This window comes from Dioscorea cayenensis, unplaced genomic scaffold, assembly GCF_009730915.1.
Source record: "Dioscorea cayenensis subsp. rotundata cultivar TDr96_F1 unplaced genomic scaffold, TDr96_F1_v2_PseudoChromosome.rev07_lg8_w22 25.fasta BLBR01000507.1, whole genome shotgun sequence".
In the NCBI taxonomy this organism is placed as follows: domain Eukaryota; kingdom Viridiplantae; phylum Streptophyta; class Magnoliopsida; order Dioscoreales; family Dioscoreaceae; genus Dioscorea; species Dioscorea cayenensis.
The window spans coordinates 29,245-35,863 of NW_024086898.1; the positions used below are offsets into that span (position 1 = coordinate 29,245).

A 6,619-nucleotide genomic window follows, 5' to 3' on the forward strand; every position below is an offset into this window, starting at 1 on the left:
TTCTCCCTCTGGGTCCCCCTTTTTTTATTATATAAATATATATTTGGCCTAGAGAAAATGAGAATCCCCCGGTCTTACTTGAAATTTCTCCCTCTCTCCCCATTTTTAGATGCCCACATCTTTATTGGGTTCATTGGTGTTGATCGTGGGACGCTTGAGTTTCGATGTCGAGCCGTTATATTGATCATGGGATCACCATAGCCCTAACATACTCACGATATATATATATAATATATATATTTTTCTCTTTTATATATATATATGTATAAAGTTACTGTTTATCCCTCAAGAATTTTTATTCTCAAACAACTCCTGCAACTAAGGGTGGCAAAAATCTGGGTCCCGACAAAACCGAGACTAGACAACTACTATTATAAGTAACTAAATTAGATGCCAGGACGCGGCCCGGTTTTAAATCCGGACAAGTGTGACTTGCCCAGACCCGGTTTTTTTTCAAAACCGGGTTGTCTGAATGTACGAATTTTATTTGAATCTTTTAATATACATTTAAAATTATTTTGAATACTAAACTATATACATTTAAATCAGGACGTTTAATGTACATTTTAATGATAATCATGAACAAAGGCCCGGTTGTCCGGATATATATAAAAAATTTAAAAATATATATAATAAAAAATATTGGCTTGGGCTTGAAATGTATAGAAAAAACATGAACAATAATATATTTATATATATAATAAATATAAAAAACAATCATATATGTTCTTGGGTTTTAAATCATGAACAATCATTTAAATACTAAACTATATTTAATTAGTAATAAAAAAAACGTGGGCTTGGGTAAGTGGGCTTAACATTATATATATAAGAAATTTAAAAATATATATAAGAAAAATATTGGCTTGGGTTTTAAATGTATAAAAAAACATGAACAACCATATATATATATATATAAGAAATAAAAAAAAAAATCATATATGTGCTTAGGCTTTTAATCATGAACAATCATTTAAATACTAAAATATATTTAATTAGCAATAAAAAACATGGGCATGGGCAAGTGGCCTTAACATTATATATATATATATAAGAAATTTAAAAATATAAGGGCCCTGTTATCCGGATTTCTTAGGCCGGACCCGGCCCAGATTTAAATCAAGACAACTAGACTATGTCCGGACCCAGCTCGGATTACTAAATTTTTTGTCCAAACACAGTTTATTTTGGGTCGGACAAAATCGGGTCGGCGGGCTGGGGCAAATTATTGCCACCCCTACCTGCAAGTTTCGAATACCCTGGAGAGCCCTTCCGTCATTGTTTTACTAGCGTTTTGCCCCCTGCAGGATACCCGGGCATTATCCATGTTGTGAAATTCCATCTATGCCCTTGAAATTTGTGGGAAAAAAACTGCCCAATCACATCATGTTAACCCTTTTTTAATACCTTTTTGCATTGTTTTTGCATTTGTTTTCTCAAACAATGTTTGGAAGACTCATCACCTTGGATTGTTGGAGTTTTGCTGGTTGCCCAATAAGGTGAGAATTTCTTCCTTTCCCTCACATTGATGATCCTATGAGAGAGAATAACAATTTATAGAAATGGAGGTTTATTATGGAGTGTTTTTGTGTTATTGCTAGATACAATGGGGAGGGACGAGTGCTAGTGTTCACGGCCCTGACTTGTTGGGAATCAGTGTTGATGGAGACATGTGAGCGATGGGGTCTGGATGTTTCCCATGTCAGGGTGAAGTTTGTCACATCCGATGGACATAAAACAGTTTGTTCCAGGGAAAACAAGATTGACTTCCAGCGTATGTGTCACATGTACTCCCTATTCAAATGCGCTACAGTTGATGTAATGGTTGAGACAAATGATGTGCCATTGTCGCATCCTACTGAAAATGATTTCTTCTCATTGTAAAGTTCTTCTCCTTTATGTTTTATGTTTACATAGTCGTAGAAGTTAATTATTTCTTAATTATCCTAGTGTCCGCTTAAAATCATATGTTTTCCTTTAAATAATCCTAGTGTCCACTTAATTGTTGGGAATTATTTCACTATTTAAATTATCTAGTTTCTGTTTAAGCTTTTGTGTTTCTACTTAAAATATTAACGTTTTCCACTTAAAATAAAGTATTGGTAGAAATTCGGATTTTGCGAGCTTATTCGTTCCATCTTATGGCGACCCTGATAGTGTGTCATGATTTTCTTCCTCATTAGATCAATCCGAGGTGTTGTTGTTGGATATTGGACAACGTTTTGTAATCGTTGAACATTTCAAAGACACACTTCGTAATTTTGCAATCAAACAGAATTTTGACTTCAAATTCATAAAGAATGAAAAACACCAGGTGGCGGTAGAATGCCTGCTATTGGTTGTCCATGCCGCCTTCATGCAGCGAAGGAATATATAAAGAATACTTTCAAAATCAAGACAATGCACCCGAAACACACTTGTGGTGGTGGAATTGGATCATTGTCACATCCGAAAACATCCAAAAAGTGGGTAAGCGCATGAGTCATTCATAAGCTTAAGGAGCAGCCCTTGTACGAGGCCATCGACATTCAGAAGGACATGTTATGGAAACATGGTGTCCACATTCCAAACAAGCAAGCTTGGTTAGGTAAAGAGTATGCTCGGGTAATCCTCGATGGTAGCAACATCGCTAGTTATGATTTGTTGCTTTGGTATGTGGGATTGTTTAGATAAACCCTGGTAGCATTATGATTGTGGAAAGAGATGGTGATTGTTTTAAACTTGCATTCTTTTCTTTCCATGAGTGTATCATTGGATTCAAGAGGGCTTGTAGGCTCTGCTATTTCTCGATAGTACCCACCTCCTTGTAAAGTAACAAGGTTGGCTATTTGGTGCCACAAGCAAAGATGAAAATAATGGTTTTTTCCACGTCGCCTTCGGCATTGTAGATAATGAGACCGATGCCAGTTGGATGTGGTTCATTCTGAAGTTAGGTGATGCTTTATATGATGAAGGAGATTATGAAGAGATAATTACATTTGTGTCGGACAGGTCTAAGGGCCTTGTGAACTCCATTGCAAAGGTCTTCCTTTCTTCCACACATGCATATTGCCTCTGACATTTGCAGGCCAATTTTATGAATGCCAAAATTAGACTTGGGAAGGAATTGAAGGAGGAGTGCTGGTCCATTTACTTTTGTATTATATGGGTATCCACGGCTAAAGAATTCGATGATACCATGAATGAACTATAGGCCACATCACCCAAAGCCTATCACTGGTTGATTCATAAATTAGATATGTCACATTGGTCAAATTATCTGTTCAGAGGTGAACGTTGGGGCGAGATGTATTCAAATATCGCAGAGCCGTTCAATGCATGGATTAAAGAAGCTCGGCATTTACCTGTGACGAAAATAGTCGACTCCATACAGTATTTGAATGTTGATTTTATTTAAAGCTTAAAAATGGTTCTTATCCTTTAAACTTTCTTGTTTCTGATAAAATAATGTTGTTTATGTTTAACTATAATGGTAATCGCTTAATGTATTTGTTATCATTTAAAAATGTTTGTTTCTGTTTAAATTTCAGTGCCTTAGCTTAACAGTGTTTAATTATACGTGTTCTACATCATACAGGTTCAAGCTGATGCGCATGTCAGGCATCCGCAGTGAACAAGCGAACAAATGGGAGACCTACTTATACCCGGACATACATTCGAAGGTAGAGCTACTTGTTGAGGAAAGCCAAAATCTTCATGTTAGTCATGGTGTCAATGATCGCTATGAAGTGATTGACCGCTGTAGCAACTCTATATCTATCACATAAAACTTGCTCATGTCCTAGATGGCAAGTTTATGGTATCCCATGTAAACACGTTTACGCTGCAATAATGCAGACAGATACCAATATTCATTGATTTATTAGCAGCTACTTCACCATCAACAATTATAAATTAGCGTATAAGGAAGCTATTTTCCCCATAGCCGACCATGACAAGCCTACAGATGACAATCAAGAAATGCATTTACGTCCGCCTGTCACAAGAAGACAACCTGGGCGTCCTAGACGGAAGAGGATCAAGTCTCAACCATCCAAGGTCCGTAAGTTATGTTTTAGCCTCTGCCACGCGTCCGATCACAATCGTCGATTTTGCAATCAAATTGTCGCCGACTAGGCATTATAAATAAACAAAAATCTAAACATAAACATTCTTATTTACGTGTCATTCTTTGATCTTTAAACAGTGACTTTGATATTTAAACAAAGACACTGAAACTTAATCAGAAACGCTTATTCTTAAAGGTTAACACAGAAAGTTAAACAGGGACATTGGTATTTAAATAGAAAAATTGAATGTTAAAAGAAACACTAATATTTAAACAGTAAAATTGAAAGTTAAACAAAGAAAGGAAAGTATGCAATCATTAAATGAACACAAGTAAATTTACATGAGAAACCTTGCCATGTCATTGGAAAACGATGAATAGAATTTAAATTATAACGACAAAATTGTTTTACATTTGAAAACAATATTAGGTTAACTCTATTTCCTCCACTCGAAGAACTGCCTTTCTTAGTGATGCTGGCTGCGCTCCCTTTCATAAGTATGCGTGCAACATACTTTAATCTCAAATAAGGGATGTTCGTTTGTGGTAGCCGTAGCTTTACATCGTCAAGTAATTATTTGATAAACCGCATGACATGGACGACGCAGTCCATGTCGTGGGGTGGATGACTATGTGAACATCATGCAGGTTACATGCGGCATCTCCGATCATAGAGAGAGTCATGTCAGCCACGTCTTCCTGCTTGAACATAAACAGTGCTAGTGGTCATGTGATGGAGGCGCGCTTCTTATACAGATATGGTACTCTCTTCAGAGACTTTTGAATTATTCATACGAACACGTCTATCACATTGTCTATCACCATTTCCTTGTCCTTCTACTTTCTTTCTATCTCTTGTGTTCCACTAGTAGCTATGCATGGCCATTTCTTCAATGAGATATCGGGCTTCTTCAAGTGTCTTTCTTCCTAAGATAGCTACTGTTGCTGCATCAAGTAACTGCCTTGTGCTTGGGTTCAAACCATTGTAAAAAGTCTGAATGATCATCAACTCGGGGAACCCATGTTAAGGACATTTCCGCAAGAGCTCCTTGAACCTATCCCATGTCTCAAATAGAGACTCCAATTCCATTTGCACAAAGGAGGATATTTCATTCCTGAGCTTCACAGATTTTCTGGGAGGATAATATCGGGCAAGAAAAGCTTCTACCACCTCCTACCATGTAGTGATCGATGTTCTAGGTAATGAATGTAGCCACTCCTTTGCTCTTCCCTTCAAGAAAAATGGGAAGGCCCTCAATCTGATAGCATCATCCATAACACCATTAATCTTAAGCATGTCACACACTTCAAAGAAGTTTTTGATATGGTTGTTCGGATCCTCATCGGCCAAACCATTAAACTTTGCTAACTACTATATCATCTGGATGAATGCTGGCTTTAGCTCAAAATTCTGAGCCGTAATCAGTGGCCGCACAATACTCGACTGTGTGCCCAAAACTACGGGTCTGGCATAATCTGAGAGTGCCCTTGATGAGTCATTGCGCGACAAGCTAAAAAGATAGCATGTGACTCCCTGGCCGCAAGTGCACGGGTCGTCAAGTAATAATCTCTTGTGCGAACACAAGAGGGTCATAATCCCAAGGCCCATGATCTACTATTTCTTCCTTTTGGGGGTCACTGTTTAATCGACTAAAAACAGGGTTGTTGTTTGCAAATATGGAGCTACGAAAATAAGACAAATAAAGAAAATGAACTAAACTAAACACACAATACCGAACACAAGTAAGAGTAAAGAAACCAATTGTATAGGTACGCCACCAGACGAGGATTCCCAAGGGAGAAGACTAAGCACAGATGATAAATACGACTAAAGCATAAGGTTGGCTTGGTTTTGGTCCACTAGACTCAGATGTCGACTACCCCGGAACCTCCGTGAAGTAGTCCTAATCCTGTACAGGTTCCACCATCTGGAAGATACCCCTATGATGTCATTGGGAGCAAGGAGTCTTGATTAGGGTCATTCTAATGAGCACTTTTGGCTAAAATAACCGTAACCACGTGAGAGGCTATTAACACCCAGAACCTCCGGTGTATTAATACAATGAATCCCTCTTTAATCATAACAAGACCTAATACATGCTAGCATCCCGCCAAACAAGTAACATTCATAATCAATTCCTCAGAATCCATCCATTGTAGAACGAACAAGATAATGATAGATTAAAACCAACAACACAAGCCACAAATTCAACTACAAAATAGAATTGCCATCCATACAAAGTCTCCTCCCAAGATTCACCAGAAGCCCGGTGGCCTTGGGAGTCTAGTTTGGCATATCAAAAGACGAAAGCTCGTAATACATAAAAAACATGGCAACAACGATCAAAGAACTCCCTCTTTGAATATCAACTAGAAAGTGATGATGAGAACAAGCCGGATCTGTCCCGTCGAGCTCTTGGACATTCTCCTTGATTCTCCCCTTCTTCTCCCCTTCAAATGCTCCCCAAAATGGCCTCCTGTGGTGAAGAATCTAACAAGGTATGCTTAGAGGAGTATGGTGGTGAAGTCCTTCTTCAAAACCATAACAAAGGGTATAAATAAAGGGAGGTG

At 37.9% G+C, this 6,619-nt stretch overlaps 1 non-coding gene across 1 annotated transcript; it reads left to right on the forward strand.

Annotated features, from left to right (window-relative positions):
* Window positions 1-5,064: 5,064 nt before the first annotated feature.
* LOC120254568 lies at window positions 5,065-5,171 on the forward strand. Its single transcript, XR_005534659.1, has one exon. It is a non-coding gene; the product is annotated as a small nucleolar RNA R71 (small nucleolar RNA).
* The last annotated feature ends 1,448 nt before the right edge of the window (window positions 5,172-6,619 follow it).